Source organism: Sceloporus undulatus, chromosome 6 (assembly GCF_019175285.1).
Source record: "Sceloporus undulatus isolate JIND9_A2432 ecotype Alabama chromosome 6, SceUnd_v1.1, whole genome shotgun sequence".
In the NCBI taxonomy this organism is placed as follows: Eukaryota; Metazoa; Chordata; class Lepidosauria; order Squamata; family Phrynosomatidae; genus Sceloporus; species Sceloporus undulatus.
Window position 1 is genome coordinate 7,466,468 of NC_056527.1, and position 23,406 is coordinate 7,489,873.

Here is a 23,406-nt window from a genome sequence, read left to right on the forward strand (position 1 = left end):
CACCTCCTCCTCCTCGCCTCTCTCCAAGGCCGCGCGGAGGAGGTGAGCTGGAGGTGGGTGCGCCCCGCGCGCGCGGGGCGGCGCCACCCTCATCCTCTGCCCGGTCGTGCCCAGCCCAAGGGCAAATGGAGGATGGGGGAGAAGGAGGGGAGGAGGAGGGGGAGGGGAGGAAAAGGAGGAGGGGAGAGGTGGTGAGTGGGGCCGAGGGCCTCAAGGTGGGGTTTTTTGGGGGGGGGTGTGGATTTTATGCTAACAGTCCCCTTGACAGGATGAGTGTGGTGGTGTGTGTGATGATGAAGATATGAGTGGGTCAGCTTGAGAGGCATGACGCACGGTTTCAGAAGCCAGAGGTGGGAGTTCCAAAGTTGCCTTTTCTGTGTGGTTTTGGTTCTGAGGCAAGGCCAATGTAAATTGCTGTGATTTACAAACTCAGTGCAGTGAAGAAAACAAAGGTCCTTGACACACACGTCTGAGAAGTACACTTGGTGCAAGACGGTGAAACAACAGTGTGACATGTTCAATATGATAGGCAGTTAAACACAGGCTAAGTGGTGAAACCCATGGGGTTGGTTATGGCATAAGCCTCTGAGCAAGAGGCAGTGTGCAGAGAGCCGATGGAAATGCCCAAATGTGCTGTCGTGTGTGTTTTGGTGGAAGGAGGCGGGGTGTTTTGCCAGAAAGGGAAGCCCATTTCTGCATCTGTCTAGAAATAATGCCCAAATGTCCTCCATTTGATCATGCCTAAGAAACAGGCTTTATATTAACATTTTTTAAAAAAATCAATTTTTTTGTGTCCTCCATTTTTAAAAAAAATGGTTACATTGAAAATTTGTCCTACATTTGTCCCGGTTTGGAGGTCCTGACTTATGGCAACCCTACCACATCACACTTTTGAGTGCAGCATAACCTGGTACCAAGCAACACCCTGCTGAAAAATCCCTGCTATCTACCACAACCATTAAAAGTAATTATAGAGGAGCCCTCTCCAGTTTTTTACTCTAAGCAAACCATAAGACTCATACTATGTCTTGCCCAACAAGGCCTCAGTTCTGCCAACTCCCGCACAAGTCTGCCAGATAAATAAATAGCTCTCAGTGGGCCTTTGCTGGTCCCAGATAACTATGCTGGATTGCAACACTAGTTCCGATCATCATACCACTTGCGATGTATTATTATGATTGTATTATTATATTAGGTTATATTATTATTATACTTTATTTATAAAGCGCTGTAGATTTACATAGCTAGGTGCCTAAACCCGGCGGCCCCCGTGACAATCACGCTTTTGGGGGGCCCTCACGGTCACGGCCCGGTTTGGGGCCCCCCAGCCTTGTTCCCGTTCGGGTTTGCTCCTCCCGGCACGGCTGTGCACCACTCTCCCCACCTGGCGCACTGGCGTAGCCTAGAGACAGCTCTTTAAACCATCTGCCACTCAAGCTATTATATACCAAGTGAGCCCACTTGGTATATATACCCTCAGAAAGCCTTACTTTCCCGGTTTCAGTGAGCAAAGAAAAAAAGGCCATCACGTTTCATGTTCACTGGGGAGTTTAATTGCCTCATTTTTAAATGTAAACCGCGCTCAGTATTTGCTAATTCTTTATCACAGGATCGTTTTTGGGCCCTAAAACCCCTTTAATTGTATATGCAAATTTATTCCCGATCGTACCAATGGAAAGAGCAATCAGCCCCCTCGCTGGGTGGTTTTCAGGTTCGTAAAGGAAGAGCTTTTGCCTTGCTTGTAAATAGGAAGCGCTTTGGGTAGCAAAGGGCGGCAGAAATAGTTTGCCTCCCCCTTAACATCCATGGCTCAGTTTATAGGATTCTGGGAAGTGTAGTTTTTGTGGCACAGAGCTCTTTTGACAAAAAGGAGGGCTGAATAGTCCACGCGGAGGCGTTGCCTGAGGAGGGCAGAGCGGTGGAAGAGAGGAGGCGCTCCGGATGCGCCCTGGCGACTTCCCTTGGCTCCCCCCCCATTCCTCCCTCCTGCCTCCTCTCCTGCTCCTCCTGCCTCTCAGAGTCATTCAGACTCGGCTTTTCTTCCCCCCACCTGCACTTTGAGAACACCTTAACTGCACAAAGCCGCTCAATGCTTGGAATTATGGTGTCTGAGGCATTTGCCTTCTTGTCAGAGAGCTTCTGGGCCACAATAGACTACAATCCGGATTCCCCAGCACTGACAGTCTAAAAACTGTATTCTTCTCATTGTGGATGCAGCTTTGGTGAGGAACTCTGGGATTTCAGTCCAGCATTGTTTATTTCTACAGTGTATTTTAGTCCAGAGACAAGGTGACCAGGATCCTCCTCCTTTTCCAGGACATGTCCTCCATTTGGATCAGGCTAAGAAGCATGGATTATTACATGGGTGTTTTAGATGCGTTTATTTTGGCCATGTCCTGACATTTTTTTGCTTGGATGCCCTACCGTTTGGGGTGAGGGCTTGGTCACCTGGTCAGCTAGCTTTCCAGGGGTTTAAATGCATTCTGCTGTGGTGCTGGAACAGGACCCCATTCCCAGAATTCCATAGCATTCAGTGAGGCGTGTAAAGTGGCTTATCAAACCAGATGATTCTCCAGTGTAGATGCAAGCCCAAGCCTTTTGCACATCTCTTAGTCTGAGATTTCAAGCCCAGCCCTGGCACCACAACAAACTACAATCCAGGGTCCTAGGAGGGTGATGAGAGTGAAAGCAGTGTGCAGCAGCAAGTTGCTAATGCAGTTCTTAACATGGTGCACCTCTTGCCTACAGGAGTCTCCCAGGCCCAGCGGGGCCTAGAGTCCTCGAGGGGCTGGGGGGCGTTCTCCAGGCCAGCCAGGCCTTGGAGAAGGTTAAAAATGTAGGACCTTTTTTTGGTTAATTCCTGGCAGGGAATTTTTTAAAAATTCTAGATTTTAAGCTTGTCCTACCCCAGTTTTGAGGTCCCCCGGGATGGCAACCCTATACATAGCGCTGTACTCCCAGATTTCCCCAGCCAGCACAGCTGGTGTGCCTAGAGGATTCTGAGAGTTGTAGTCTTTAAAAAAGAGACCCTTTCAAACTGTGGTACAAAGCCTCTTGACTTTCCCTTAGCCCAAGGGAGGGCAGAGAGAAGTATTAGATGCACTAGCCCCCCATGGCTATCTTCCCACTGTCTTCACACACGCAGCACAGACCACTGGTGGACTGGGAAATACTACATGCATCAGAGTCAACTCCTGCTACGTCTTTGGTACCTGGCAGCTGCTCATGTATTGCTATGATTTCATGATGCAGGACCAGAGCCAGGCTTCAAGAGGCCCTTGGATAACAGTTAGGGGCAGGGAAGGAGAACACAGCGAGTGGGGAGCATTTTTCAGAGCTCTTGAGATCACTGAAATGTCAATAACAGCGTGTGTGCAATGCATGCAGGGCCAGTTCAGTCGGCAGAAATCCCATGTCAAGGGATTGCCATGAAGGACAGCCCGCCTGTGTGATGCAATATTGAGAAAACCTTTAAAACAGCATTTTGAAAAAAGAAAGAAAAAAGAGGTTAAGGCCCCAGACACCTTTTAAAAATCCTGTTCCACAGAAAATGAATGGCTCATTGAACTTCTTCTGAGTTTTATCTGGTGCCTTTACTTGCAAAATATTATAACCCCTGGAGTTACGCAGAAATCATACAAGTTTTCATCTTGATTTACTTTTACTTGAGAGCCCTATTCCGTCTTATGTAAAACAACCAATAATTTAAACCCTTCAGAGAACAGGAGCTGAGACTGAGGTCATGATGAATCAATAAATCCCTCAGCAATGTGGAACAGAAACAATGGAAAGGGGAGCTGGATTCTCCATTTTAAAAAAGCAACTAAATCAAGGGCAACAATTCCAGAAAAAAGACCACAAGGAAACAACTCTAGCTGCAGGTTTGTTACAAATGCATATGCAGGGAAGGGAAAGAAGAGGAGGAGGAGGAGGAGGAGGAAGAATTAGGCTGCATCAATAGGAGTAGTGTCTAGCTCAAGAGTAGTAACAGTAATACTCTATTCCAGACCTCACCTGGAATATTTTGTCTAGTTTTGGTCACCACAATTCAAAAAGGATGTTGACAAGCTGGAGTGTGTCCAGAGGAGGACAACCAAAATGGCAAAAGGTCTGGAAACCAGGCCCTATGAGGAGCAGCCTAGGGAGCTGAGTATGTTTAGCCTGGGGAAGAAAAGGTTAAGGGGTGAAATGGTATCCACATTTAAATACTTGGAGGGATGTCATATTGAAGATGGAGCAAGCTGGTTTTCCCCTGCTCCAGAGACTAGGACACAGAGCAATGGATTCAAACTACAGGAAAAAAGATTCCACCTAAACATTAGGAAGAACTTCGTGATGCATAGAACTGTTTGACCATGGAATACGCTGTGACTGAGTGTAGTAGAGTCTCCTTCTTTGGACTTTTTAAATAACAGGCAGATGGCCATCTGTTGGGAGTGATTTGATGGTGTATTGTAAGGAGTTGGATTGGGTAGCCCTTGGGGTCTCTTCCAAATCTATGATTCTATGTTATTTTAAAGGGGAAAAAACAGCCAGAGGCAGAACTTGGAAACCTGACTTGACTCCATCATTTGGAAGTTGTGCTCCAAAAATGAATTTTTCGCTCTAGCCAGAAGCTAGTGGAGACAACATCAACCAGATCCTTGCTACTACTTCCCACATTTCTCACACCACAAGCACACACAAGAGCTTTTTTCATGCAACAAGCATTCAACCATATGGGAATCCCAAAAGCTTTATTTATTTTTTAAAATACTGTGCATAAAATCACCTCCAGGCTATGTGTATAAGGTGTATATGAAACATAAATGATTTTAATGTTTGGACATGGGTCTCATGGATATCTCATATTCCAGAATCTGAAAAACTCCAAAATCCAAAACATTTCTGGTCCCAAGTATTTCGGATAAGGGAATCTCAACCTGTACATACAAACTCTGCTCCTATTATGGTGAAGCATTGGTCTGTTCCTAAAAAAACATTTGCACGTTGAGCACAAAGAAATATAATAATAGCTGTTGGCTGCTCTCAGGATGGGGACTCTCAACTGCAGGAAAGTTTGTAAGATGAACAAGCTTGCTAACCCTCTCAAGACCTTTGGGTTCAGTGTATGATCTGAGGAGCCTATGGCAGTGTAGTAACGTTGAGGGTGAGACTTGCAGGTGCAACAGCAACTTCACTGCCCTTCCAATTCCTGCATGTGCAGAATGAACACCTGCTTAGGACTGCCTTTTCAAGATCCTTTTGCAAAAGAGTGAGCAGAAAGAGTGAGTTTATGACAAAGGACTTGGTAATGGGGTCCAGTTTGATCACTTTATCAGAATTGTGTGCAGAATACAACATGATGTTGCCTATGCTCTCCCATTTTGTCTGCTGGCATGTGCCTGGACAGGGATGTAGCCAAGGGGGGGGGGGGCTTTGGGGGCCGGCCCCCCCCTCCCCTAGAAAAAAGAAAGGGGGGTTCTGCTGCGCCCCCCCCCCCAAACCCCCCTTTAAAGGGGGGCCCTTAGTCTGGCCCCCCCCCCCCTTCCCAAAATCCTAGCTACGTCCCTGGCCTGGAACAAAGAGGTGCAGAACCTTTCAGCATCCCCTAGCCAACATGGTTAGCTCTTCAGTCTTCTTTTCTTCTTCTTCAGCCTTTTCTGTCAAAGAGCTCTGGTGCCACAGCAAACTACACTTCCCAGAATTCCATAGCATTGAACCATGGCAGTTAAAAGTGGTGTCAAACTGCATTATTTCTGCAGTGTGGATGCAGCCTATAAGAACTTTTGTTTACTATCACTGAGAAATGAGTCTGGCTACCAGGTATGTGCTGTTTTTATTGACTGCTGGTTGGTTTGTAAAAAATAAATAGTGTTATACAACTGCTACTTATTTTTTCGCTTTCTTCTTGCAGGTATTACTTTTATACAATTCATGTACCACTGTGAAACCTCCTAGCGAATGCCAGAAATAGTCATGTTGTACAATAATAATAGGACCTGCTGTATTTTTATTTATGTATTTTTAAGTAGAGCTTGTTCAAACGCACTGTGGGATCTACAAGTTTGATTATAAGATGGAACAGTGAAGGCAACAGTTTGGTTGTTGGCAGGACAGCTAAATTTAGATGTTTACTAGTGCAATGTATTTTGTGACCACTTAAAATGTCTAATGCCCACTGCCAGGTTTGCTGTTCTGTCCACTTGCTTTGTTTCTATAATCTGAACACAGGCAAATGCAAGTTGTTCATTTTGGAAGATATGTTGTGATTAATCTTTGTCATTCTAATCCTAGAAGGCGTCCTATAGCCTCTCAGTCTTGGCCAAAACCAAGCAAGATATGACAGTGTTGCAGCTGAATTTTTTTAAAAAGAGTTTGGAAATCCCCTGTCACTCTTGAATACAGCATCTTCCAACCATTCACTAAAGAAACCAGATGGTCCGTCTCAGCCCAAGTAATGATCTCACCCATTCTTAACTGTTTCTGCCTGGCATTTCATGAGTCACGGAAAACAAGAGTCTCGTTGCTCGGGTAACTGCAAAGCAAGCACCTTGGTCCTCTTGCGCAAAATGATGTCCAACGTTCACTGAAAACAAACAGACCAGGAGGACGATTCCTCAGGGATAAGGTTGCCTACTCTGAGAAAGTTAGCTGAGGTTTCAGACAACTGCTGCTTCCTCAGTTCTTTGGATGGAGAGATCCATTTCAGGATGAATGGCACTGAAGAAGAAAAGTTTGACTTGGGTGTATGGGTTGACATTAATGCTTGGGTACCTATCTTTACCCATTCCTAGCTGGTGCCAGGGTTTGCTAGTTCAATGCGGAGGCATTGGTGTGTTCTGTTTGCATGGTATCACCACACCAAAAGCTAGGAATGTGGAGAGAACTGGAGAGAGAAACAGTGGGCATGCATGCTCAGGCTCATTGTGCCATTTGGAGAAAGGCATTGGGTACAATAATTAATGAGCCATCTCATTACACACACCTTGGCAGCAGGAAACTTTGGCACAGGGAACTAGCCACATGCTGACAGTAATCCTTCCACAAACCCCACTGGAGGCCAGAGTTTGGGGGGGGGGGGAAACCCCCCAGGTCATGTACACTATAGTAAGTCTGCATGGGATGCAAGCTTTAGCAGTGATGGTGGAAACGGGTCTAGATACCCAGCTCAATTTGGCTGCATCTACATTGCAGAAATAATCCAGGTTGACCCCACTTTAACTGCCATGGCACAATGCTATGGAATTCTGGGAAGTGCAGTGTGTTGTGGCACCAGAGCTCTCTGACAGAGAAAGCTAAATCTCTCACAAAATTACAATTCCCAGAATTCCATAGCATTGAGCCATAGTAGTTAAAGTGGTGTCAACATGGATTATTTCTGCAGTGTGGATGCAGCCTTTGGCACCTGTTTTATGAGACACCCACATACCTTGGCAAAGAAAGCTAAAGACTTTGTAGAACTACAAATCCCTGACTTCTATAGGATAGAGCCACAGCACTTAACATGGTGTCAAACTGCATGACTTCTACAATGTAGACGCACTCTTAGCCAACTGTTTCCTCTATGCACAACAGCGATGGGGAGCTTGTAGCAATCCAGATGCTGATGAACTACAGCTCCCATCGTCCCTCATCATAAGGTATACTGACTGGGGCTAATGAGAGGCAGAGTCCCAAAACATCTGGATGGCCACAGAGTCCCCAGGCCTGGTCTACAAGATGTCCAGGTAGTAAAAATGAGTAAGGAGCAGGAAGCCTTCCATTCCAGATGAAGCCTGATGGAGTGTTAACACTGTCACAGCCCACAGGAAGAACTGCCTTCTGTAATGCCCTCTTTTTCATACAATGAATGTCCTGCATTGAGCCAGATCATCTCCACTCAATATAACCTGAGCAGCGTGAATAACTCCATCAGTTCCATAAAGATACAGCCTCTCCTGTCCCATCCTGCCCACAGCTGGAGGTGTAGCAAATATGGAAGAAAGAGCAATCCCTGCCTGTCAAAGTTCTTCTGACTAACTATTGAGCAGCCCTGTCCTGATTTAAAGATGTCTGCCTTGAGAGCAACAATACATCTCCATAGTAACTGGACCTCTGAACAGGACTTCGAAACAGGTCAAACCGTGCCCACAAACTGTGAAAATGAGTGTAAAACACAGGTGTGAAAAGGTCTCTGCATGAGGCCACGGACTTTGAAAATTGTGAGGTGATGAAGCTCTCCAAAGAGATGCAAGCGCTTGCTAGGAAGACGTGAACACCTTTCCCCACATATCCTACTCGCTTCAGTCTCAGGGCCAAGCGACACGTTCAGCAAAGTCACGGGGCCGAATCCTCCCTGGACCGAAAACCCATTTCGGCTGCAAGTCAATTTCTTTCTTTTTTTAATTATACATTTCCACTGGTGCACATTGAACTTAACAGATACACACAGAGAGGTGGAGCAGTAAAACAACTTTTAACATTAAAACACACTCTCAAACCCAGTTGCTGTCCCATGTAAACTACTCCCCACCTTCTGCTCCTATTTGCCTTCAAAAGGGTTTTTCACAGTTTGAAACTTTGAAAGAAAATGGAATTTTCATCACAAAACTGGTGCAAGATCCCATTCCAGTTTGGCTGCTGCCACATTGTAGAAATGAAGCAGTTTGACACCACTTTAACTGCCATGGCTCAATGCAATGGAACTCTGTGATTTGTAGTTTGGTGAGATATTTAACCTTTCCTGACAGAGCCTTCCAGGGTCCCCACCAAACTATAACTTCCAGGATTCCATAGCAATGAGCCATGGAAATTAAAGTGGTGTCAATCTGCTTTAGTTCTGCAGTGTGGCAGCAGTCTTTTGACTGCCCTTGGCAGCTGTTTTCTTCAAAATAAAACTAGACAGACAGTCTAAGCTCCATCCTTTCAAAAGCTTGAACAACATCATAACATGCAGTTTAGTCCAAGAAAACACTTCATGTTGAAAATACAAAGAGAGGAAAGGAAGAATGTGGACAAATGCCATAAGACAATCTTAAAACTTGGCCACAGTTGGAAAAGATCTTTAAGATGATATGCCAAAAATCACATGGAATAGATTTTATTTGAGGAGGAATATGAAGGGAGAAAGATGTTACATGTTCCGGAAGGGATTTTCCCAAATAAGAAATTATTGTTTGTAAAATCATCCCTCGGTTATTAAGGGTTATATCCACAGACTGCAGAAATAAAGCAGTTTAACACCACTTTAACTCAATGCTATGGAATACAGGGATCTGTAGTTTTGTGAGAGATTTACCCTGCCCTCTCAGAGAACTTGGGTCCCCTATCAAACTACAAATCCCAGAATTCCATAGCACTGAACCATGGAAGTTAAAGTGGCAGCAGCCAATAACTCCCTAAGCAGCAAGTTAGCACTTCAAGAACAAAAACAAATAGGAACTGCTGTAACAGATCTGCTAGTTTTTCTCCAGGAAAGGAATGGATTTTTTTTTTACAAACACCATTGAATCATTAAAAAATGCAATCCCAAACCAGTGCTTTGAAGGGTCTTGATGCTTGATTTCATTGAACGCATACTGTTATAAATGCTTAGATTTGGATTTCTCAAAAGGAAGTTGAATACTGATCTGACTATATCTTATTGCTCTCAAGAGATAATTAGATGCAAAGTGAGAAAAACATCAATGCTAGGCACTGGTTGCAATTCTCTTCTTTCCTTCCTTTGGACCTTCTTCATCTACCAGCCAAGAAAGGCATGTAGCAAGTGTGTTAATAGCATAGCCTTTCATCTCAGATGTCATAGCTGCTAAGGAGGACAAGGCACTGCAGAATGTAGGACATTAATGCAAACTGAATAAAAGCTAACACAACACTCATATACTGTAACTATAAATTCCTGCTTCTAGTTGTACTCAGAATGGAGGACATTTTGGAATTCCTCCTGGACAGAAGGCTGAAATGTAGGGCATGCCTGTAAAAGGAGGGCATCTGGTCACCCTGCCCAGACACTATTTTTTTACCCCATCTAACCTGGGGCCCATTCACATTGTGCAATGATAGCGCTATTATTCCACTTTAACCACCATGGCTGCATCGCATGTAATCCTGGGACTGGCTGTTTAGGGAGGAGCATTTAGATATCTCAGCCAGAGAGCTCCAGTGTCTCACCAAACTATACATCCCAGGGTTCCAAAGGCAGTCACAGTGAGCCCTTGGTATCCGCTGAGGTTTGGTTCCAGGACCCCCCGTGGATACCAAAATCCATGGATGCTCAAGTCCCATTACATACAATGGCAGAGTAAAACAGTATCTTTATATAAAATGGGAAAATGAAGGTTTTCCTATTGAAATTCATATCTATTTTAAATATTTTCAAGCCGTAGATGCTTGGCTCAGTGGATAAAAATAATCCTTGGATAAGGAGGGCTGACTGTACAGTGGAACAATAGCACTACAATTCTGCAACATGAATGGACACTTGCTCATGACCCTTTATGAAAATTTTGATGTACAAAATGTCAGGGGATGAAGCCTATCTTGGCATGGAGCTCATGCTGTGGCAGAAAGATTCCCCTGGCAAACTTCTGCATGCCAGGTTGCCACCAAAGCAGGCATGCCAAGCTGAATATAAAAGGAAACTGAAGGCTCACAACCATTTAGACTTTGTCCTACACACCTTGTCCTGGCTCCAAGCCCAGTTGCTGATACCTTCCCATCATTCTTGCTCTTACTTTCCCTCCTTCTCAGCTCCTCCTCGCCCAGTTTCCATCACAAATTGTAGGACACAACCCTGCTCTATAATTAAAGAGGTTCAAGCCTCTCCCAAATGGATGACAATCCTCGCCAGTGAGGCTTTGACCTACAAACATAACTCAGCCTTGTAAACAGTTCCTAAGGCTGCAACTCTTCCACCAAGTTTCCAGTCCCTAGAGATGCAAAGAGATGCATGGATATTGTAAAAATTCAAAATTAAGAGGAGTCACTGAAGGTGCAAGCTTGTTGACATAAGTCAGTGACACTCAAAGCCCTTGGGACCCCTCTTTACATCTACAAGAGGATGTCACACACACACACTTCAGCATAATATATTAATAAAAACATTTTATTTACTGTGCTTATTTTCATTCACACATTCACGGATATTCGTATTTTAACATTTTATAAGGAAATGATATCATTCAAATTAGAGCAGTTTTATTTAAGTAAATTCAATATTTAACTCAACACGTGTATAAATTTTACACATAAAAAGGTTTGGGAAAAGGAAGAGGAAAGAGGGATCAGGGCCTCCAAGTCTTGTGTGCCCTCCCCAGGGGTCCTGCCCCACCATTTCAAAGCCATGCCTTACGCCCCAAAGGCTTTAACAAAAAGCCATGTTTAACTTGGCACAGGAATGACCCTGGAATTGATGCCAATTAGATCTCCAAGGGGAGAGTATACCATAATCGGGGTGCCACCACAGAGAAGGATCTATCCTATGCCAAGTGGTGGGACACAAAGAAAGCCTCCTCCAGCAGACTTCAGTTTTTCCAGCATGCATATATACTTAGGGAGAGATGGTCCTTCAGATATCAAGATCCCAAGCTGTTTTGGGGCTTTAAATGTTACTACCAGCACCTTAAATTCAGAGTGGAAGCATATTAGCACCCAGTACACTCCCTTCAAAACAAGCGTCTTATGGTTTTGGTATGGCATTCCAGTCAGCAGTCTAGATGCAGCATTTCATGCTAGCTGCAGTGTTCAAGGGCAGGCTCATGTAGAGGGCATTGCAGTACAGGCATACCTCAGTTAACAAAGCCTCTGACAAAGAAGATGCTTTTTATGAAGTATTTTAACTGGAGCGCAGCCCCTACCACCTTTTCTTGTCCTCTGTCTGGATGGATTTTTTTTGCGGGGGCGGGCAACATGGACATTCAGAGGATAGTGAAAGAGGGATGGAGAAAGATGGAATTTCAATGATATATTGCAGAAGCATGTCTGCAATAAATAATGCAATAAAGCCTGACTTGGGAAAGGATGAGATTCTACTCTGTGATCCTATTGTAGCTGTAGGTGTTTACATACAACAGACATGGTAAACAGCTGCCCCCACAGTTACTTACTGCAGTGATTCCCAAATGGTGGGGTGGGACCCTGGGGGCACACAAGAGCTGCTTGGGGGGGGGGGGGCACAGGACTTGTAGGCTCTGATCCTCCTCTTCAACTTTTTAATGTGTAAAATGTACACATGCATTGAGTTAAATGTTGAATTTACTTAAATAAAACTGTTTTAATTTCAACGGTGTTAACTCCTTATCAAATGTTAAAATATGAATATACATGAATGTACGAATGAAAATATGCACACTAAATTGACAAAATATTTTTATTCATACACCCAATCGAGTGGAGTGTGTGCATGATGTCCACACATGCAGGTGTGCAAATGAAAATACCACACTAAATAAACAAAATATTTTTATTCATATACTAAGGACCTTATCATGTGGGGAAAATCGGGGGTTTATACAGCAATTATCTTGTGCAAAACACAACATCACATTTAAGATTTTCACACATATCACTGTTTGAAAGGCAATAAACAACAACAAATCATTTTTGGGATTTCCCTGTGAATGATTTTTTTACTGTTTATTGCCTGTTTAATAGCAACGATGTGTGAAAATCTTAATTGCGATATTATGTTTTGCATAGGATAATCGTTGTTTAAACCCCCGATTTTGCCCTATGTCCCCCATGTAATAAAGTCCTATGTTGAGCGGTCATGGGACATCCGCATGTAGATGTAAAGTGTAGCTCATCTGAACAAAGTGTACAGATGAGTCTTGTTCAGGAGCAAGCCTTGGTTGGCTCTTTCTTTCCTCCCTGCTTTGCTTGCTTTCCCAAAGGGATGTTGTTGCTTCTAGTTTCTTTAAGGAGTGTGGATCACTGGGCAACCACATATTGCAGAATATAGTGGTTTGAGCATTGGACTGTGACTCTGGAGACCAGGGTTTGAGTCCCCAGTTGGCCATGGAAACCCACTGGTGGCCTTGCGCAAGTCACACTCTCTCAGTCTCAGAGAAAGGCAATAGCAAACCCCCTCTGAACAAATCTTGCCAGGAACCCCCCCCCCCCAATAGTATTGCCTTAGGGTCACCATAAGACAGGAATTGTTTGAAGCCACACAACAACAACAGTACTGAAAAGGAACATATTCAACATGAATAACTACCAGTGAAATGTGGAGCAGAAAATGAAGGGAACTCATAGCAGCAACAGGTGTGAAATCAAACAGCCAAAGTCCGTCATTTAACTACAGTAGATGATTCTTTCCTTGCAACTTGAAAATACACTGCATTCCTTTGATTTCTCCTTCAAGCGATTCCAAATACAGCATGATTTGTCATTTTGGCTTATATCTCTTTAGAAAACCACAGGGGTTAGTGGGAAATTCACAACCAGGGCCCCTACTGAGGACCCATGGCCCACGTATCACTTGCTGAGAAAAGCAAATAGCATGTCTGGAGTCTTTGAGCAAAGAAAATAACCAAGATGAATCCCATATTTCCTTTGCAGGCTCTTATAATCTATTTTCCATACACGTGGTGCACAGAAAAGATATTGAGTCGGATTCTTGAAAAGAAAAGTTTGTAATTTAATAAGAAACAAGAATTTCATAGCTGCAAATACCCCAGGAATAGAAGCTGTACAGTAAAACTCTGGAGCAGAATTCCTCTTTTTCTGCCTTATAGGACAAGAGCCAGCATGGCGCAGTAGTCTGAGCACTGGACTATGACCAGTGGTTCAAATCCCCACTTGGCCATTGAAAACCATTATGTGACCTTGTGCAAATCACTTTCTCTCCCAGGAAGGCAAAGGCAAATCTCCTCCCAATAAACTTTGTCAAGAAAACCCCGTGATAGGCTCACCTTAGAGTCACTATAAGTCAGAAACAACTTGAAAACATACAACAACAACCTTGCAGGGAAGGGTTAGGCATCCCTGGGCCTTTTATTTTTGGTGTACAACTCCCATAGTCTTTGACCATCAGCCATATTGCCTGGGACTCCTGGCTTTGTAAGCCTGAGGGCAGGGAACTGTCTGTTATCCCCTCTGTTGTAAGCCACCCGGATTCCCAGTGACTGAGCGGCATATAAATAAATCCTATTATGATTATTATTGTTGTTGTTATTATTTGTCCAAAAAACCTAGATTATATATTCTAGAGTGTACCAAGTGCCCAGCCCCTGGATTCGGAGAAAAGAAACTCTTTCAATTTTCTAAAAAGAAGAGCATTTGACCTATAGAGGTGGAGGAAGAGTGGTCCTATAGATGTTTTGCATTTCAACTCCCAGAAGTCTCTACCTACAGTGGTTCCTAAACTTTGGTTTTCCACATATTTGGGATTCAACTCCAAGGATTCTTAGCTTTTGGTCATGGTGACTGGGGCTTCTGGGAGTAGAAGTGCAAAACACCTGGAGGACCAAAGTTTGGGAGCCACTATTCTACCAGAATTGCCCATGATAAGTGAACATAGTGGTTACAGCCCAAAACAACTGAGGAGCTAACAGTTTCTTACTTCTGTTTGATGTGGTGAGGAAGCAGCAGGTTACATCACCCAGTATTCCCCCAAAGACTCACTTCATGCACACAACTATGTGTACAGCCATAGATGTGACTCACATACTCTTTCTCTCTCCTAATCTCCCATTATGTCCAGTGTGGAAACATATGGTGAGCAAGGAGTTGGTCCTTGTCAACAACTGTGCCTACACAATTTAATCTGCATTCAAACAGAGCAAGGAATTTACTGCCTAAACACGATCATGTTTTCTTTCAGTGAGTGCCATTTATTTCAGTGGGATTTCTCCTTTTTAAAAAAACAACAACAATCAAACAGATTTTTAATGCATTTTATGCTATAACATCATCCACAGCAACTCCCTCCAGGATACAAACGTTCACAAAGTAACTTTTAATTGATAGCTCTACTTCTAAGTGGCTTTGCTGATATTGTCTCAAAGTTTAATAAGTGGAGCATATTTAAAGGTACATTCTTATATGCAGACAGTTAACCAAAGGGAGGGGCATTCTAGGCTGGCCTAGGAACAGAAGAAAAATCATACATCATAAAATCTTAGATTTGGAAGGGACTGCAAGGTCATCTTATCTAGCCCCTGCCATGCAGGAATACACAATTACACTCACCCTTTCATATCCACAGATTCTTTATCCATGGATTCAACTATTGACAGCTTGAAAATATTCCAGAAAGATATAAATTCCAAAAAGAAAATCTTGATTTTTGCCATTTTATATAAGGGACACCATTTCACTATACCATTATATATAATGGGATTTGAGCATTCATGGGTTTTGGAACCAAACCCCAGCAAATACCAAGGGCCCACTGTACAACACTCCTGAAAAAATATTCATCTAACTTGTGCAATGACCTTTAAAGAGGGAAAATTCACCACCCTCCGAGGCAGTCCATCCCACTATCGAACAGCTCTTACAATAAACAACTTCCTCCTAAAGTTTAGGTGGAATCTCTTTTCTCCTTCTAGTCTCTGGAGCAGCAGAAAACAAGCTCACTCCATCCTTTCTGATATTTAAAAATGACTATCATGTCACTTCTCAGTCTTGTCTTCTCCAAGCTAAACATACCTAGCTCCCCAAGTCATTCCTCATTAAACTTGGTTTCTGGACCTGTAATCACCTTTGTTGGCCTTGTCTGGGCACATTCCAGCTTATCAATATCCTTCTTGAACTGTGGTGCTCAGGACCAGACACAGTATTCCAAGTGAGATCAGATCAAAAGAGAAGAGCCTTTTGCAATGATCAGTAGAGTAAGCTGCAAACAGGCACCATGTGATCTTCCCTACTGCTAAGTTCGTGTTTCTTAAAAGGGGGGGGGGGACTATTTCAGGACTAAGAAAGTCCCCATGGGTAGAAGAACATTGCCTTTAGATGACCAACTGTATTCCCTGAGGCCTCCAAGGTGCAATTGGCAATTTTCATACTGAAAAACCCATTCTCAATGTGTGGGAAAGTCAGCTGAGGTCAAGGGGTTTGAAAGAAATTGGCCCCAAGACCCAAAAAAGTTGACCATCTTTGCCCTATGGCAAGATCCTGCTAACCAAGCTTCAAATATCAGCCAGACACACATCAAGGCCTTGTTTCTTGACTTCTCAGCACTGCCAAATTCACAGGGCAAGAAATGGTAATTTGGGCATTTTTGAATTAAATACTGTAATTTAAGAGCATGAATACATTGCTATCTGATGTAGGACAACGGCAACCTTTTCCCCTGAATGTGCCAGGGACCAATACCATTATTGTGACGTGATATCATCATATTTGCATACTTTCCTGGAAATGCTGCAGGCTGGCCCCAGGTCATGTGCCACCAATGCGAGAAGCACTGCTTTAATAGGTATCAGCCAGTTCAAAGAACTGGCATACCTGTCAGTCACACAGGTTGTTTTTCCCTCCCAAGCTCCACAACCTTCAATAGTTCTACAGAGACCTGGGTAACAGTTGTGGGCATGTTGTAATAACCCAATGTGCTGCCATTAAAATACCCAGCATGCCTGAGGCAGGACATACAGAGGGGAAAAACCAGGCATAGCATCACATGCATGAAAAAAAGCTCTGTTACTTCTATTTTCTTACCACAGAACAACAGCCACCTCTGTTTAATGAACCACAGAAGCGTCTGCGTTCCGTGCAAAGTTTCAGCTCCAATCCAGCAGCTATTCAGAAAGTATTTCCCCTCTTTGCAAGTTTCAAGTTCCTTGAGCGTTCCGCTCCCATCTTTCGGTCTGAGTGGAAGCACGTCCCTGCTAGCCAGCTCCAATTGCTTTAGACATAAAGCACCTCTTTTTTAGTATTAGTACAGTTGTGGGTTTCTACGCGCTGAAAACCAAGATTCATCACAGGAGCGGAGGAACCAAAGACACCGCTCTTACTTTGACAGAGGAGTATATAAAGAGGCCTTTCAGATTTATAGCAGAATAGCAACACTGTCAATAGTACGCCTTCCAAAAGCCATAGAAATCCCCCAACTCCCCCCACCAAACCCCATATCTTCATTTCTTCTTGTGGATAAGAAGAAGGACTGGACTCTCTTTTGCAGTTCAGCTAACTGACTGGCTGGCTGGCCTCCCATCTTTTGGTCCATTATTTATTCATTCATTTTACAGTATTTCATTTATTTGTTGCCTTTCTCCTGGAGAGGGACCCAAGGTGGCCACAAAAAAAAAATGAACAAACCACAACAGGGACATTATAAAACAATTAACATATTGCTTTGAATACTGTTTTAATGTAATGATTTTAATTGTTTAATAATGGTATTGATGGTATTTATTTATTGTTTATTCTAGATGGTCCTTATGGTCCCTTCTAACCCTCAAACCACTATACAGCCCAGGCTCTGTGCACATGTGTGCATACACACATACAAACACATGCAGAGCCTGTGTGGTATAGTGGTTTCAGCATTGGACTATGACTTTGGAGACCAGAGTTTGATTCCTCGCTGAGTTATGGAAACCCATTGGGTGACCTTGGATGAGTCACATACTCTCAGCCCCAGAAAAATCCGCAATAGGTTTGGTCGTCATAAGTCAAAAATGGCTTGATGGCACACAGCAACAAATATATGTATCCCTACACAAAGACACACACCACACATCCCAATATGATGCTGCCATACAAGCAATTATTCATTAAAAGCCTGCTTAAACAGAAAAGTCTTTGCCTGCTGGTGAAAGGAGAGCAGGGAGGGAACCAGCCTAGCCTCCCATGTAAAGGCATTCCAGATGGTGGGAGAAGCACCAAGAAGGCCCTTTCTCATGTTCTCACCTCACTGTGATGGTGGCAGGGCCGAGATAAAGCCTCCCCATGGAGATCTTAAGAATCTGGCAGATTTGTATAGGGAGATATGGTTTTTTAGATAATCTGGACCAAGCCATATAGGGCCTTAGATGTTATGAATAGCACTTTGTTGTGCCTGACAATAAACTGGTAAACAGTGAAGCCATTTTAACGAAAAAACTACATGTTCCTTGCAACTGGTCCTTAGCAATAGTGAGTACATTTCTATACCGCTTATCAGTAAACTAGCACTCCCTAAGCAGTTTACAATGTGCAAGCCAATTGTCCCCAACAAGCTGAGTACTCATTTTACCAACCTATGAAACGATGGAAGGCTGGGTGGAACTTGGATCCCTCCTCTAGTATTAAACTTACAATGTTGTGGGTGCAGGACTGGTATTTAACCACTGTGACACTATTGCTATGGCAGTTTGTGATCATAAAATGTCTAACCCAAATTAGTGGAGTCAAATTACAGTTGCCCCTTCTTTCTCGTGGCCTTGAAGTCCGCAGTCTTGAATATTCATGGAAGGGAGACCTCCATTATTTTCAATGGGGTGCGCACACTGCATGCACTCATAAGCATGGGCCCCATTCAAGCCTATAGGGCTTGAATATAGATGAGTCTCTGTTTTTGCAGTGTGTGTGTGTGTGTCCGGAATAGATTCCCTGTGAAAATGGAGGGCTGACTGTATAAGAAAAGAGATTCCACCTAAACATTAGGAAGTACTTCTTTACTGTAAGAACTATTAGTGGAATAGACTGCCTCAGAGGCTGGTGGACTCACATGCTCTGGAGGTCTTTTGACAGAGATTGGATGGGCATTTTTCAGGAGTGTTTTAATTGTGTATTCCTTCATGAAAGTGGGGTTGAACTAGATGGCCCTTGTGATCCCTTCCAGCCCTAAGATGGTATGATTCTATGAACCCTTGTACAGCATGGATACAGCCCTGGTTAATTTACAACTTTCAGGGAGTACTAATGGACTCCTGCATTATCTTCCTACCTGCCCACACACCTGTCTTCTACTCTGAACTCCCTCCCAGCTGACCTAACACTGGGCTGCATTTCTACAGCTCTTCCAATGCACAGGTACACTATGATAATTACAGGGGCAGAAGAACACAGGTGTCACACCACTGCACTGTCTGTTGCATTATAAAGTCAGCAGAACTGTCAAGAAACCTCCCTAGAAGTGGCCTACTTTAAGCCGTTGGTGGATGTTTAAATGTTCCTGCACAAGAAAACTGCCAGCTTCCTTCCGCCATGCTTAAGAAAACCCTAGCAAGCCAGGGGGAAAGCAACGGCTACATCTAAACTGCAGAATTAATGCAGTTTGACATCACTTTAACTGCCACACTAAGGAATTCTGGGATTTGTAGTTTGGAAAATACTTAGCTTTCTCAATCAGAGTGCTCTGGTGCCACAACAAACTACAAATCCCAGGACTGCATAGGATGGAGCCACAAAAGTTCAAGCAGTGTCAAACTGCATTAGTTCTGCAGTGTGGCAGCAGTTGAACCCTTCTCTTGAAGTTATGTTGCTATATATGCAAGATACCCCCCCCCCCAAAAAAATAGGGTAGGATTCAAACATACAATCTCTTCTCCACCAGTTTGCAACTTCAGCAAATACTGAACAAAGGATTTACATTGGGCTTCCACTTTTTTCAGGAAATACATACAGACCTGACGAAAAAGAAATCCATCTAGGACATCTTCTAGGGTAATAGGGATCTGCAATGACAACCCCTCACATGGTTGGTGGCACCATCCTGCCACTACCTTTTAGAGGTACAACAACAATCAAAATGTGGCATTATCCCTTAAAAGCATAGTTGCTGTGCCAACAAATTTTAGTAGCACAATACCAGGGGTTTTCCTGTGTACCTTCAAGGAAAAAGTGATTGTTCTGCTGCTGTGCTGCTTAAATTCAGTGCCAAAGTAATTTGCTTTTTAAAAGAAAATTGCTTGTTTTTTGCTGAAAGCAGTACAGCTGCAAAAACTGGGCGAAGGGTCCACATGCAACCCCCTTACCCACACCCCAAGCAAAAATCTTCTGTGAAACTGGAAGGAACCAAGGCGCTGGAGGCCTCTTCCATGGGAATGAAGTGACACAACTCAGATGCTTCCATCTGATGTAACCTAAGAACAGCTGCGTGGGTGTGTCAGCCAACAGCAGAAATTTCCATCTCCTCTTGCAGGAGTTTAGATTGAAGTGAGCTCTTAGTATATGCTTGGTACCAGTGTGGTGTAGTGGATTGAGCACTGGACTATGATGCTGGAGACCAGGGTTTGAATCCCTACTCAGCTATGGAAACCCACTGGGTGACCCTGGGCAAGTAACTCAGAGGATGGCAATGGCAAACCACCTCTGAACAAATGTTGCCAATAAAACCCTGTGATTAGGTCACCTTAGGGTTTCCATAGTTCAGAAATGACTTGAAGGCATACAACAACAAACCAACATTTCAACAGAGTCCTTCCCATCCTCCCTACAGCAGTTTCTGATGCTGAAGTACAGTTTTGCAACACTCAGAATAAAAGTTCAAATCTCTCTCTCTTTTTAAAAATACGAAAACTCCTGGCAATGTGGTGCACTCTCTCTCACATACACACTTTTTTTTACCTTGCTGGGTACATCTACACTGTAGAAATAATGCAGTTTATTTCTGTGTATACACCACTTCGCCATGGCTTCATCTTACAGAATCCTGCATTTTGTACTCTTGTGAAGAACTGGCGCTCATTGACAGGGATGGCTAAAGACCTTTTAAACCTACAAATCCCAGAGTTCCATAGGAGGGACTTACAGCATTTAATTGATGTCAAACTGCATTATATCTACAGTGTAGATGCCCCCCTTTAATGCTCTCTGTATGCGTGTGTGTGTGTGTGTGTGTTTGTGTGTGCAGGCATGTTTGCATTTATGTTTCAGTATTGTCCAAGAGGGTATCTCCACATGGTCTGAAACAGAACTTGAAAGCATTACTTTTTTTAAGACTACAGCTCCCAGAATCCACTGTTCAGCATTGGTCTAAACACACTTGATTCCGCAACTATGCTGGCACTAAACAAGTCCAGTCTTATCAGAACTGGAAAGGGTAATTACATAAAGCGCTCTGGTCTTAATTCTTTGTAGGAAGAAAAAAATAGGATGTACTGTATATACTCATGTATAAGTCAAAAAATTGACCCCAAAAATTTGAGTCAACTTATCCACAGATCAATGTAAGTAATGCAATTTCATTCTTATTTTAAAAAAAGAACCATCCCCTGGTGAAAGGCAAGAATATAATCTGTCCTGGAAGCACTCTACTCTCTCATCCATCCAGCCTTTAGTGTGAACACAAACAGTTATGTCTGCTGGAATTTTGTAAGTTCTTTGGTACTGTTTTCCTTTGCTTCATCCTTTAGATCCTTTGTTACATTCCCCTAAGTTTTATCCTCAACTTATCCACAGGCTATATCAATATCTATAATTTTGGCCCCCAAACTTGCCCTTGTCTTGTACATGAGGTCGACTTATAGTCGAAGTATATGCGGTAAATGTAACACAATCAGATCACACTGCATATAAACTAAATAATGTCTGTTTTCTATAAGACTCTGAACCACTGGCTGAGCTGTTGTGATGTCACAGAATGTCCACTGGGCATCGAGTTTTCCAGAGCAAAATGTGTTCTCATGCACTCATCTCTATGTGGCTTCAAATCGTTTCTGATTTATGGCGACCCTAAGGTGAACCTATCATGGGGTTTTCTTGGCAAGATTTGTTCAGAGGCTTGCCATGGCCTTCCCCTGAGGCTGAGAGAGTGTGACTTGCCCAAGGTCACCCAGTGGGTTTCATGGCTGAGCTGGAAAATGAACCCTGGTCTCCAGAGTCATATCAATAACTGTTGGATTTTCCCCTCCATGCCTCCATAAGAGAGGGGAAGAGCACAACCAGGAAACTAACCATTTTCTCATTGGCACTGACAAGGCATCTTAGGATAAAGAGGGTAAACTACTTCTCCCTAAACAGTCCAAATGGAATGGAGCTTGTTTAGATAGGTTAAACCTCCATCACAACTCAAGTTCCTCACAAACTTCAAGCATGCTTTCAAATACGTTTCCGGGTTTCCTCCCTTTTACTTTGTGCTCAGAACAGGTTTGGACGGATGGCCCTGCTCCACACAAGTGCATAAACCCCATAAACCTAATGCTAGTTGCACAAGCTATACAAACAATGACATTTCGTCTTCATGGGCAGGTTCAAAGCTGTTGTTTGCTATGGTTTTCTTGTACTTGAGGCTAATGCTGCACTGTCTGAAATCACTGTAAGTCACCTTCACCATATAAAAGTTAAGGTTGAGTCTCCCTTATTCGAAATTATTGGGACCAGCAGTGTTTGGGGGTTTGTTTATTTATTTATTTTGGGAATGCCTGTATTTGCATATACATGCATAATGTGATGTCTTGGAAATGGGACCCAAATCTAAACAAAAAAATGCATGTATGTTTCACATACCTTATATACAGTTGCGGCCTCAAAAATCCACAGAGGGGCGACCTCTGCTATTTTTAATGGGGCATGTGCCTGACACACACTACATTCAAGCCTATGGGCTTGAATATGCGTGAGCTTCCATTTTCTTGGGCGGGGGTTTGGAATGGATCCGCCATGAAAACAAAGGGCCAACTGTATATAGCCTGAAGGTAATTTTACCTAATATATTTTAATAATTTTGTGCATGAAACAAAGTTTGTGTACACTGAACCATCAGGAAGCAAAGGTGGAACTGCCTCAGCCACCCATGAAAAAAACTTTGGGTTTTTTTTTAAAGTTTTGGATTTCCAAATTCCAGATAAGGGAGACTTGACCTGTACAAAAAGGGGGAACATAAATGATAGAATAAACAAAAGTCAAGGAAAAAGAAAAACAACCTCAGCCCCCAGTGCTCTGTCTTACAAGCAAACATTATACTTGTTACAGCTTGGCCAGAAGCGCACTGGACTGACTACTTCTGAGTCAGTTTTTTCAGTTCTGTCTAGATTTCTATTGTGAAAATATTGTGGTGGGAAAGGGGGGGAAGTGGAAGTACACTACATCCACTTGAGTTGCTTAAGCACAGCAATCTGTATAAGTAAAGTCTAAAACACATGGCAGAAATAATCACATTTGAGACCACTTTAACTGCCTTGCTCAATGCTAGGGAGTTCTGGGAACTGTAGTTTTGTGAGACATTGTCAGAGAGCTCTTTGGTTCCATAATCAACTACAATTGCCAGGATTCCTAGCACTGAGCCAGGAAAATCAAAGCAGTCTCAAACTGGATTATTTCTGCAGTGTGTTCTGGGCCTAAGTAAGCCCCACTGACAGAGCTCAAGAGAGCATCTTCTCCCTCAAGTGTGCATAGCAGATGTGTTGGACTATAAATCCCATCTTCCCCTGCTGAGGATGGTGGGGTCTGCAGCCTATTATGTTTGAAGGACACCAGACTGGGGAAGGATGCAGCACAGAAATGCAATGGATGGCATACCCAGATTAACACAATGGTAAAATGATTAAAATAAAAATAATACCTGAAGGGCTCAGG

At 43.3% G+C, this 23,406-nt stretch overlaps 1 protein-coding gene across 4 annotated transcripts in view; it reads right to left on the reverse strand.

Moving 5' to 3' along the window:
- The window catches only part of LOC121934750 (mitogen-activated protein kinase kinase kinase 3-like), a 99,912-nt gene that overhangs the window by 72,823 nt on the left and 3,683 nt on the right, over positions 1 to 23,406 (reverse strand). The window contains exon 1 of one of the 4 annotated variants that reach the window (XM_042475552.1): positions 4 to 15. The exons of the other annotated variants lie outside the window; for them this stretch is intronic. The gene's annotated coding sequence lies outside the window, so the exon portion shown is untranslated. Of the gene's footprint in view, positions 1 to 3; positions 16 to 23,406 lie in introns of those variants that run through there. 4 annotated transcript variants of the gene reach the window in all.